This window comes from Vulpes vulpes, chromosome 11 (assembly GCF_048418805.1).
Source record: "Vulpes vulpes isolate BD-2025 chromosome 11, VulVul3, whole genome shotgun sequence".
Taxonomy (NCBI): domain Eukaryota; kingdom Metazoa; phylum Chordata; class Mammalia; order Carnivora; family Canidae; genus Vulpes; species Vulpes vulpes.
The window spans coordinates 85,639,056-85,651,369 of NC_132790.1; the positions used below are offsets into that span (position 1 = coordinate 85,639,056).

At 44.4% G+C, this 12,314-nt stretch overlaps 1 protein-coding gene across 4 annotated transcripts in view; it reads right to left on the minus strand.

Moving 5' to 3' along the window:
- The window catches only part of PIK3CB (phosphatidylinositol-4,5-bisphosphate 3-kinase catalytic subunit beta), a 203,152-nt gene extending 191,383 nt beyond the window's left edge, over positions 1–11,769 (minus strand). The window contains exon 1 of one of the 4 annotated variants that reach the window (XM_072726958.1): positions 11,520–11,769. The gene's annotated coding sequence lies outside the window, so the exon portion shown is untranslated. Of the gene's footprint in view, positions 1–11,131; positions 11,452–11,519 lie in introns of those variants that run through there. The other 3 variants (XM_072726956.1, XM_072726957.1, XM_072726955.1) reach the window with 3 other exon arrangements.
- Positions 11,770–12,314: the final 545 nt, after the last annotated feature.

Consider the following 12,314-nt stretch of genomic DNA (forward strand, 5'->3'; position numbering starts at 1 on the left):
ATCAATTCCCACATCTGGCTCCCGTGCTCAGCAAAGAGTCTGTCTCTCTCCCTCTCCCCACTTGCACTTTCTCACTCTCAAATAAGTAATTTTTTTTAAAAAGTTAAGACAACTAATGATTTTTCAATGAAAATGTGAAATTTCCAAAGCCATCGAAAAAACAAAAATAATTTCAATTGATAACAATCTTGTCAAAACCAATAACCACCTATCTACCCTTATGGATGTTTTCTTAGGCTCTCATGCAAAAAACAAGTATGTTAAGAGAATTCCAGCTTGTTCTCCCCAGGACAAAACCAACAACCACCTATCTACCCTTATGGATGTTTTCTTAGGCTCTCATGCAAAAAAACAAGTATGTTAAGAGAATTCCAGCTCGTTCTCCCCAGGACAGGCCTCCAAAAAATTTTAACAAATCACAATTAAGGGGAACGATGTCAGGCAGCCCAGGTGGCTCAGCGGTTTAGCGCCGCCTTCAGCCCAGGGCGTGATCCTGGAGACCAGGGATCGAGTCCCACATTGGGCTCCCTGCATGGAGCCTGCTTCTCCCTCTACCTGTGTGTCTGCCTCTCTCTCAGGAATAAATAAAATCTTTAAAAAAAAGGAGGGGAGGAATGATATTTATATATTTTTTTGCCACCTATATATCATACATATATATTTATCTAGGGGATAAATATGGAGCCTTTTTTAAATATACAACTGCAAAAAAATAAACAAAATAAAATAAAATATACAACTGCAGAGGTAAGTTTTATTTCTTTTAAGATTTATTTTTTTTAGATTTATTTATTTATTTGAGAGAGAGCTTACCAAGAGTAGGATGCTTAACCAACTGTGTCACATAGGCACCCCTGCAAAGTTTTAGCTAACAAATTATAATTTTAGTTATGATAACATAACAACGTCAATATGTAATGATTTCTAAAGCTAGTGGAAAACACTAATTTTAATAGTATCTGGGCAGCCCGGGTGGCTCAGCGGTTGAGCGCCTACCTGCCTTCAGCCCAGGGCGTGATCCTGGAGACCCGGGATCAAGTCCGTGTGGGGCTCTCTGCATGGAGCCTGCTTCTCCCTCTGCCTGTGTCTCTGCCTCTCTCTCTCTCTCTGTGTCTCTCATGAATAAATAAATAAAATCTAAAAAAAAAAAAAAAAATCTAATACAAGACCTACACTAAATCAATAACTCAAGAATATACAATCTTAGGCAGCTCTTTCTGCCCGCAGTTCCTGTCCCTGCGCTTTAATTAAAAAAAAACATTTTAGGGATCCCTGGGTGGCGCAGTGGTTTGGCGCTTGCCTTTGGCCCGGGGCGCGATCCTGGAGACGGGGGATCGAATCCCACATCGGGCTCCCGGTGCATGGAGCCTGCTTCTCCCTCTGCCTATGTCTCTGCCTCTCTCTCTCTCTCTCTCTCTCTGTGACTATCATAAATAAATAAAAATTTAAAAAAAAAAAAAAAAAAAAAAAAAAAACATTTTGCACCAAAAAAAAAAAAAAAAAAAAAAAAAAAAAAAAAAAAAACACACACAATTTCAAGTGACCATAATTCAACTATTTAATAAAAAAGTAACTACATGTAAGTAACTTGTCAGAAGTAGTAGTGAGTTGGGACGCCTGGGTGGCTCAGCAGTTGAGCATCTGCCTTTGACTCAGGGCGTGATCCTGGAGTCCCGGGATCAAGTCCCACATCGGGTTCCCTGCATGGAACCTGCTTCTCCCTCTGCCTATGTCTCTGCCTCTCTCTCTCTCTGTCTCTCAAGAATAAATAAAATCTTTAAAAAAAAAAAAATAGTAGTGGGTAGTCTGTCTACAAAAATTGATCATTCAAATTGCAGTTTTTCAGTTTAATTCCTATGAATATTGTCAATAAATTATTTTTAAAACTTCAAATTATATTAAGTTTATAATTCTGATGATCTGAAATATTCATTTTTAAATCATGAAAGTTCAATATTTAAACTAGTAAAGTGTGAATATCTCAAAATGGAATTTGACCTCTTGTTGACAGTCACCTCAAATTTCTTCCAGTGGCTCAGCAGGTAAGGAATTCATGGAATTCAGGTCTTCAAGGTCTAGTAAGCACTGTGGTTAAACCACCCAGTCAACATCAAATTATGTAGGGCAATGCCTATTCATTATCTAGCTCCTTTGACCCCCCCATCCTTTTCCTATTTCACAACTGCCAATACTTCTAAATGATAGGAGAGAGATATTAAATCAGTAAATATTATAAAGTAATTATTAGAAATGCAAGGAAAAACTATGGTCAGGAAGAATGTGGTTAAACTGCAGTTTAAATAAAGCTTCTGGATTACTCATGGATTTCTTTTAATCCACATAATCCTTCTCCAGAAGGCGTGGATAATCAGGATCGCATTTCCCTTGAAGGCAAATAAGCATTTGCCTGGTGGTCTCCCAAGTGACTAAAGCACCAGGGGAGGACAACCTACAGAGTCAGGGACAAGCCATCAGTTCTTCCCGAGTTTGCATTGGAGGACTGTGAGTAGCACACCTGGCTCTAGCAATACCACAATACAGGGGACTGCCCAGACTAACTTTCTTTATTTTAGCAGTAAATACACCCAGCTAAAGGGTCAAATGATAATTCCTCAAGTGAACTGCTTAAAAAATGCAGGAAATGAGGAGGTATATGTTCTTTGTGAAGAGATACAGGAAAAACAGATCCTGGAGCCAGGACTCAGAGTAAGAATTTGTAAATTTTGTAAGGAAATGATGGAGTTTACTATTATTAACTGCTTCAGGCTGGAACTAATAAGATAACTGAAAACTACCATTAGCTCAGTATATACAGAGAGCATATCTTCCCTTCAATCCCTAGGAAAGTTGAATAGCTAAAACAACTTTAAGTGCTGGGAATACATAGGTAGGTTAACAGAAAGTGACAATGCTAGAGAGAAACTAGGGAGAAAAACTGAGACTTCATAGCATAATCCTTCACAAAATTAATCTCTAGCTAACCCTGCAATAGCAGTAAATGGGAAGTCTAGATTTATTAAAGGGAGATGAGAGGATATGTGATATTACCCATTATGATTTTATCACAGAATCAGCCCCCAAATTCTGTTAGATGGTCCCTATTGTAACCTGACATTATGAGATTAGCCTCACTTGACAGGTTCCAGAAGTTATACAATAAGTCTTTTTTAATTTAAAGACTTTATAAACATTCCTCCATCTATAAGGATAATTATTACTTTATTGAATGCTAAAGACTGGAATTACCTTTTATTTCCAGAAGATAACCAACAATTAGGGTGCTCAGTTACCCACCGATTCCAGTTCTAACATATTCTAGCCATGAAAAGTTTTCTCTTTAAAAAACAAAAAATAAATAAATAGATAAATAAATAAATAAATAAATAAATAAATAAATAAAATTAAAAAACCAAATACCTTCAAATGTTAAGAATGGGGAAGCAGGGACTACAAAGAGGTAACACAAGGGAATTCTCTGAGGTGTTGGAATTGTTGTATACTGTTAGTGGTGGCTATAATTACAAAAATCTTATGCACTGTTAAAACTCAGGACTGAAGGGCAGCCCGGGTAGCTCAGCAGTTTGGCGCCAGCCTTCAGCCGGGGGTGTGATCCTGGAAACCCGGGATCGAGTCCCACATCGGGCTCCCTGCGTGGAGCCTGCTTCTCTCTCTGCCTCTCTCTTTCTCTGTGTCTCTCATGAATAAATAAATAAAATCTTAAAAAAAAAAAACAAAACTCAGGACTGAAAATGAAAGAGTTTTGACAAACCAAGAAACACACTTTTAACTACAGAAATCAAACTGATGATTACCAGAGGGGCAGGGGTGGGGGATAGGTGAAATAGGTGATGGGGATTAAAGAGTAAACAAATTTATCACAATGAGTAAACTAACTTATCATGATGAGTAAGATAGAATCGTTGAATACTTGTATACCCAAAACTAATATAACATTGTACATTAACTGTACTGGAATTTTTTAAATTAATTAAAAAATTTTGGGGCAGCCCGGGTGGCTCAGCGGTTTAGCGCTGCCTGCAGCCCAGGGCATGATCCTGGAGACCCGGGATCGAGTCCCACATTGGGCTCCCTGCATGGAGCCTGCTTCTCCCTCTGCCTATGTCTCTGCCTCTCTCTCTGTGTCTCTCATGAATGAATAAATAAAAATCTTTAAAAAAAAATAAAAATAAAAATAAAAAAAATAAAAATTTTGAGTTTTACTATATACAAAATTTTTTAAATTCAATGCCACCCCCTTTTAGGAATGTCTTTTTACCAAAAACTCTTTAGTCATCTAAAAAAATAAGTTTATTGAAGGGGCACCTAGGTGGCACAATCAATTGAGAGCCTGCCCTCAGCGCAGATCATGATTGTGGAGTCCTCAGACTCAGTGGGGACTGGGCTTCTCCCTCAGCCCCTCACCCCACTCATGCTCTCTCGTGCACACTCTTTCTCAAATAAATAAAATCTTAAAAAAAAAAAAAAAGCCTTTTGAAAAAGGTCTAAATTAGATACACAATCTGCATTACCAGAGCAACTAGAAAAAACACACTACACACACCCAACCATACATCTAATCCCTTTCATTTTCTCTCTCTCAACTAGAAGCTTGTGACTCAGAACTATTTAACCTGGAGATGATAACATAACATAAAGGCTATCATGGAATATATGGTAGAACAACTTAAAAAGGAAATAAAGAAATGCACCAGTTTGGAGCCACTCCAAAGGGAAAGGTGGATCCAATGGCCAGACAATCCAGAAAGACTCCTTGACTAGGAGAACGGAAAAAGGTCTCTTCAAGAAAAGGAGTTTCCTCTCACAAAGCATTCTAGCAGACATTGGACTATTGAAGACTCATAGGCACTCCTTAGAAAAACAACCCATATCTATCAGGGAATGGAGAAGGAGCACAGGGGAAAAAATCCAAGTGGCAAAATTTGGGAAGGGAGGTGAGAAGAGGAGCGATAAGGGCAGTTGTCCCACACAAGCCTAAAAATTCATAACATTCTCCCCTATTTTCCTTTTCTTCTGCTCTTCAATTACTAAATGTTCAGACAGTATCTTCACTGCTACAGACTCAGGTCTCAGGTGGGGAGTAAAAGTCCTAGGTTTATTTCCCTCCTTCTACAACATGATAAAGTTCTCAAATGAGTAATTAATAGAAATCAAATGAGGGGCGCCTGGCTGGCTCAGTTGGTGGAGCTTGTGAATCGTGATCTCTGGGTTGTGGGTTTATGCCTCACGCTGGATGTAGAGATTACCTAAAAATAAATTCTTGGGACAAAAAAAGAAAAAGAAAAGAGAGAAACACCTGGGAGGCTCGGTCAGTTAAGTGCCCAGCTCTTGATTTTTGGCTCAAGTCATGATCTCAGGTCATGGGGTTGAGTCCCGTGTTGGGCTCCACACAGAGTAAGGAATCTGCTTGGGACTCACCTGATCCCTCACCCTCTCCCTCTATCCCTCTCCAGGTTTGCATGCACCCTCATGGTCTCTCCCTCTCAAATAAGTAAATAAATCTTAAAAAAGAAAAGAAAAAACAAATGACAAGGACTTATCCCCCAGATGTAATAATTCCAAATCAAATGGTTCAGAGGATGGATGGATACATACATACATACATACACACAGAGATTTTTTTTTAAATAGTGTAATTGAAAAAAAAAAAAAAACCCTGTTCTCTGTAAAAATTCCAATTGCTACTCTAGAGGATTTGGTATGTAATACTGCATGAAACTACCACATTCTAGGGGCACTTGGGTGCCTCGGTGGTTGAGCCAAGGCGTGATCTGGAGTCCTGGGATCAAGTCCCACATCAGTCTCCCTGCTTCTCCTTCTGCCTATATCTCTGCCTCTCTGTGTCTCTCATGAATAAAAATCTATAAAGAAAGAGAGAGAGAGAAAGAAACAAACTATCACATTCTAGAACCAATCCCCTCCACTCAAGATCAAAATTCAATGTCTCGAAAGCTTTCCAGGCTTGTCTGGTTATTTATTTACAAAAATACTAATGAACCACGACACAATGAGTAAAATTCACATTTGCTATCAAGGCCTTCATGTCTAAATGCTTAGCCTTTTCATGAGATGTAACACCTAACTAAGACTGAAGGAATAAGGACACCTACCAGAATAACTCTAGGCTCTTTGATTACTTCATTTGCACAAATCTGGGGCCAAAAAGGGTGGTTTGTGCAGTACATACTGTCCTTGGAATCAAAAGATTGTGACTTATTTCATTCACACATTCGTTCATTCAACATCAGTTAAATGTTCCAGACACTGCTCTGGTTACCAAGAATACCACGGCGTCACTGGGTGATGCAGTGGTTTAGTGACAGAGATACTTGATCTCAGCTCAGGTCGGATATCAGGCTCCTGAGTTCAAGCCCCAGTGGGCATGGAGATTACTTTAAAAATAATAAGAATAATAATAATACCAAAGGAAGGCAGATAAGCACCTCACCCTCAGAGTATGCTGAAGGAAAAAGGCCATAAATAAAAAAGAAAATAAGCAAGATAATTAGCAGATAATGCAGGTAAAGAGTGTGGATTTACTTCTTAGTGTAATGAGAAGCCACTGAGGCAGAAAAGTGAGTAAAGATCACACTGCTGTTTGATATAAGAAAGCAAGACCAAAGGCAAGAAGACCAGTTAGGAAGCTACTGCCCCAAAAGAACTGGGGTGGTAGCAATAAAAACAAAGTGAAGTAAATATAATTGAATGTATTTTTTTTAATTTTTTTAATTGAATGTATTTTGGGGGCACCTAGGTGGCTCAGTCGGTAAAGGGTCAGATGCCTTGATTTCGGCCCAGGTCAGGATCTCAGGGTCGTGAGATTGAGCCCCCATGAGGCTCCTGCTAAGCATGGAGCCTACTTAGGATTCTCTCTCTCCCGCTAGCTCACACACTATCCTCTAGCTCTCTCTCCAAAAAAAAAAGAAAAAAAAAAATATATATATATATATTCTCAGATAAAACTGACAGAGTTTACTGAAGGATTGATTGTACTGGGGACGAAGGAGCAGTGAGGCAAAGGGATGAATTAAGGATGACTACCATATTTTTCACTTGAGGAGTGTGGAGAAGGGAAACAGGGGGTTCTCTTATAAAATGGAGACTGCTGAGGAAGGAATGGGTTGAGGAACAGAAATCAAGAGCTCCACCCTGAACATGTTCACTTTAAGATGCCTATAGACAAATGGAGTGAAGATACCACACAGGCAGTAGAAGAAATCTGAAGTTCAGGACTGGAGATAAAAATCCAAGAGTCAACAGCATATTGAAAGTGGATTGACAGTAGACAGGAGATCACCCAGAGAGAGTGCAAGTAGAAAAAAGCAGAGGGAATATAAAGAACACAGTTAATGATATTGTAATAGCTCTGTATGGCAACAGATGTTAGCTACACTTGTGGTGAGCACAAAATAATGTATAAACTTGTCCAATCACTATGCTGTACACCTGAAACTAATGTAACATTGTGTCAACTACACTAAAAAAAAATTTGCTTAAAAAAAGAAAAAAGTAGAAGGAATGGCATCAATGGGCTGGCTGAGTTGGTAAAGCATGCAACTCTTGATCTCAGGGTCATGAGTTCAAGACCCCACATTCGGAATAGAGCTTACTTAAAAAAAAAAAAAAAAAAAAGTAGAGGTAATGGCTTGGAAACACTAAGGCATTAGGATGTTCTGACTTCAGAAGAGAATGAAGGGGGGATGCCTGGGTAGCTCAGCAGTTGAGCATCTGCCTTTGGCTCAGGGTGTGATCCTGGAGTCTGGGGAGTCCTGCATTGGTCTCCCTGTTGATGAGCCTGCTTTTCCCTCTGCCTGTGTCTCTCATTAATGAAGAAAAAGAAGAAAGAAGAAGAAGAAAGAAGAAGAAGAAAAAAAAGAAAGAAGAAAGAAGAAGAAAAGGAAGGGGTGCCTGGGTGGCTGAGTCAGTTAAGCAACTGCCTTCAGCTCAGGTCATGATTCAGGGTCCTGGGATAGAGCCACAAATTGGGCTCCCTGCTCAGCTGGGAGGCTGCTTCTCCCTGTCCCTCAGCCACTCCCCCTTCTTGTGCATTCTCTCTAATTCTCTGTCTTTAAAAAATAAAAAAAAAAGAGGAGAAAAAGAAAAGTTAACAAAAGAGATAAAGAGAGTAAAGAGAAGGAAAACTACAAAAGTGTAGCATCCTAGAAGGTTCTTTTATATAATGTGATTCTATAGTCCACTACCACCCTCCCAAACCTTGTGACATACACCCACTCAAACTCTATAAATAAAAAGACTGGGGCCAAAAAGACTGAGTGACATCCCCACAGCCCCAGCTACTAGGAAACCAGGTCTAGGTCTAGAAGGAAGCAAGATGTGACTTCTGACCCCTAGCCTTTTCACAGTGGCTAGCAGTACTTTTACTGTCAGGTTCACCAGTCTGAAGTTAGGCAACAGGAAAAAAATCACAATTTAGGAAGAATGTAACTTGGATTACAAGGCTTATTTTAATTTTTTTTCTATGTATCTGTTCACATTCAAAAACAAACTGGGGGACATCTGGGTGGCTCAGCAGTTTAGCTGAGTTTAGGCTGCCTTCAGCCCAGGGCCTGATCCTGGAGACCTGGGATCGAGTCCCACATTGGGGTCCCTGCATGGAGCCTGCTTCTCCCAATGCCTGTGTCTCTGCCTCTCTCTCTCTCTCTCTCCCTCCCTCCCTCTCTGTGTCTCTCATGAATAAATACATAAAATCTTTAAAAAACAAAAAACAAACTGGGGGACGTCTGGGTGGCTCAGAGGTTTAGCACCTCCCTTCGGCCCAGAGCCTGATCTTAGAGACCTGGGATGGAGTCCCATGTCATGCTCCCTGCATGGAGCCTGCTTCTCCCACTGCCTGTGTTTCTGCCTCTCTCTCTGTGTGTCTCTCATGAATAAATAAATAAAATCTTTAAAAAAAAAAAAATTGGATCGGGGTGCCTAGGTGGCTCAGTGGTTGAGCGTCTGCCTTTGGCTCAGGTTGTGATCCCAGGGTCCTGGGATGGAGTCCTGCATCAGGGTCCCTCCAGGGACCCTGCTGCCGCCTCTGCCTATATCTCTGCCTCTCTGAATAAATAAATAAAATCTTAAAAAAAAAAAAAGTTGGATCAAAAGCCATTACGGGGGGCAGCCCGGGTGGCTCAGCAGTTTAGCGCTGCCTTCAGCTCACAGCGGTGATCCTGGAGACCCGGGTTTGAGTCCCACGTCGGGCTCCCTACATGGAGCCTGCTTCTCCCTGTGTCTCCGCCTCTCTCTGTGTCTCTCATGAATAAAATCATCAAAAAAAAAAAAAAAAAAAAAGCCATTACGGGTAAGTCTCTAAAAAAAAAAACTAGGAAACGTGAGAGGTACAAAATGGCAATAAGTTAAAAGCCAACTCAATTTTCTACAATTCTAAAAAAAACACCCTGAAGGTGGAGGATACTCATCAGAGAATGAATCAGGGTATGTAAAACAAAGGGGTTTTTTTAGTCATTTTTGCTTTAGTGAATACAATTTGTTTTTTTCAAGATTTTATTTATTTGAGAGAAAAAGCCAGAGTTAGAGCATGAGCAGAGGGCAAGGGGGGGGGCGGGGGGATCTGCCTTCCAGCTGAGCAAGGAGCCAGATCTGTTCTGTGGCTCCATCCCAGAATCCTTGGATCATGACCTGAGCCAAAGGCAGATGCTTAACCAACTGAGCCACCCAAGTGATCCTTGGTGGTGGCTGTTGCTGTTTTTAAGATTTTAGTTAGGAGCACCTGGGTAGCTCAGAGGTTGACCATCTATCTGCCTTCTGGCTCAGATGTTGATTTCAGAGTCCTGGGATCAAGTCCTGCATCAGTCTCCCCCCACAGGGAGCCTGCTTCTCCCCCTGCCTATGTCTCTACCTCTCTCTGTGTCTCTCATGAATAAAAAATTAAAATCTTTAAAAATATATATTTTATTTATTAGAGAGAGAGAGAGAGAGAGAGAACAGGAGGAGGAGCAGAGGGAGAGGGACAAGCAGACTCCATCCTGAGCGCAGAGCCCAAGGGCCTTGATCCCAGGACCCTTAGATCATGACCTGAGCTGAAACCCAGTGCGACCCTCAATGGGCTGAGCCATCTAGGCACCTTTTGAATTTTAGTTAAGGTTTAAGATTTTTACTTGTTTCCACAGTTGCCTTCTGAAACTATGATCTTTCCCGACTGCCCTCTCCTATGCTACATTATCATGACTTAAACAGTTCTGCTTTTACCATAAAAATCTTACAGCGTTGCATAAAAATCCCCACATGATTAATAAACTGCTGAGAATACTGACTCGTCGAAGATGGTTTTATTAGGAATCACATTTCCAAACATTCATTCAGGGCTTCAAAATAAGTACTCATCTAACTTAATTATGATGACTTCACCAGACACGAACGCTGCCCACAACGATATTTACAAAAGCACTTGTCACTCCCTTCGGATGTAGCAACGCAGAAAAAGGAGTCTGTTTCCAGATTCCTCGTGTGTTTATACTATGTAACAAGTGACAGTTAAGTGTCACTTAGGATTATTTAAACAGCAAACCGCTTCCAGTTTGTCTGTCCCACCATCTTCCATCCCAAGCGAACCCTTTCGGTCTTATTTACTCTAATTTCCACTCAGCGCCTGAGACAGGTACCCTACGTCAGCCTTGGCAAGAAAGAGACTACAAGATTCTAGGATGGGAAACACAGGGTTCTATTTTGGCCCCTATAAGAGAACGGGATCCAATATGAAGCAACTCCACCGGTGGTTATTGCAACACCAGCGCACTTCGGAAATAAATGTATCCCCCCCCCCCCCCCCCCACGTAAACCCGCAGTCAGGAATCGGCAATGGCTAAAAAGATGCTGCAGCAGAGTTGCAGCTAACAGCCTGGCACTTACCGCGCGCCGGCTGATCGGTCGTGCACATCGTCCTGTCCTATCCTCAAAACAACCCTGTGAAGTACGTATTATTATTATTATTATCCCTTTAACAAACCAGGGCACTTGGGCCCAAGGCCCCAGGACTGGTCTGTGGAAGCGCTGGGATCTGAAAATACGCCCGCACCCCAACCGCCTAGGATCCCCGTCCCTAAAATGCACTTCGACGCAAAAAAAAAAAAAAAAACGGGGGGGGGGGCACCTGAGGGTCTGGAAGCTCCGGGGGCGTCCGCTGAGGCGGAGGAACGACAGGAGACGAGGGCGCCGCCTCTCCACAGAGGCCCCCCCCTCAGGAACGCCACGGAAAGCGCCAGCGGCCCCGGGCGCCCGGGCGCGTCTCGGCCGCCCAGAGGCCGGGAAGAGCCTTCACCTCAGAGAGCCCCGGGGAGGGCCGCAGTCGGGCGAGGCGCCCCCGCAGGCCGGCGGCCGGGTGTCCTCCGCGCCGGCAGGAAGCGCGCAGCGGGTACACAACTCGCCGGCGCCGCAGGCTGTGGCGGGCAGGAGCGCGCCGCCCGCCCGCCCGCGCGGGGGCACCTCAGCCGCCGCCGCGACCGCGCCGCCGCATCCGGGGCCCGCGCCGCCGCTCTCACCTGCCCGGAGCTCCGCCGCCGCCGCCGCCGCCGCCGCCGGACTCCGACTCTGGCTCCGGGTACGCAGTCAGCAGCCCAGGCCACCGCGACCATCCGCCTGCGGCGCCCCCATCCCCGCCTCTCTCGGTCGCCTCCGCCTGCCCCGCGCGGCGCTACACCGGCCCGCCACCCACAGCCATGGCCCGCTCCTCCACAGCCGCCGCCGCCGCCGCCGCCGCCGCCGCACCGACCGACGGAGCACGCGCGCGCCGCCGCCGTGCCCGCGCGCGCGCACCTCCCTGGCCGGCCGCCCAGCACCCCTGGCCCCGCCCCGCGCGCCGCTCCGACCAATCCCCGGCCGGGGAGCCCCCGCCGCCAGACCTGCAGGAGCCGCGGGGCCCGGCCGCCGAGGAGGCCGCGCGGTCGCCTGGCTCTCGGCTGCGGGCGCGGCCGGGACGCTGCTGGGCTCCCCGAGGACCGCGGCTCCGCAGGCTCCCGCAGGCCGCCGTCAGCGGGGAACAGCCACCTGCCTCGACGTTCGGAGCCCCCTCGCCAGATGCCCCTCTGTTCCTCGCGTTTCCTGTTGACCTCTTTGCTCTTCCCCAATTCCAATCTGGAACTTTGGACCGACTCCTGGACTGGGCTCAGCCCTTCTTCGCTTTTCCCCCTTATCCTCTGTCACTGCAGTTCTGGAGATGGAGTGCTAGATTGGCTGCTTCACAGCTGGCCCTGCAGTTCCTGCAGTGTTGATGGCCATAAAAGCAGAAGTCCAGGGGTGCCTGGGTGGCTCAGCGGTTTAGCACCTGCCTTTGGCCC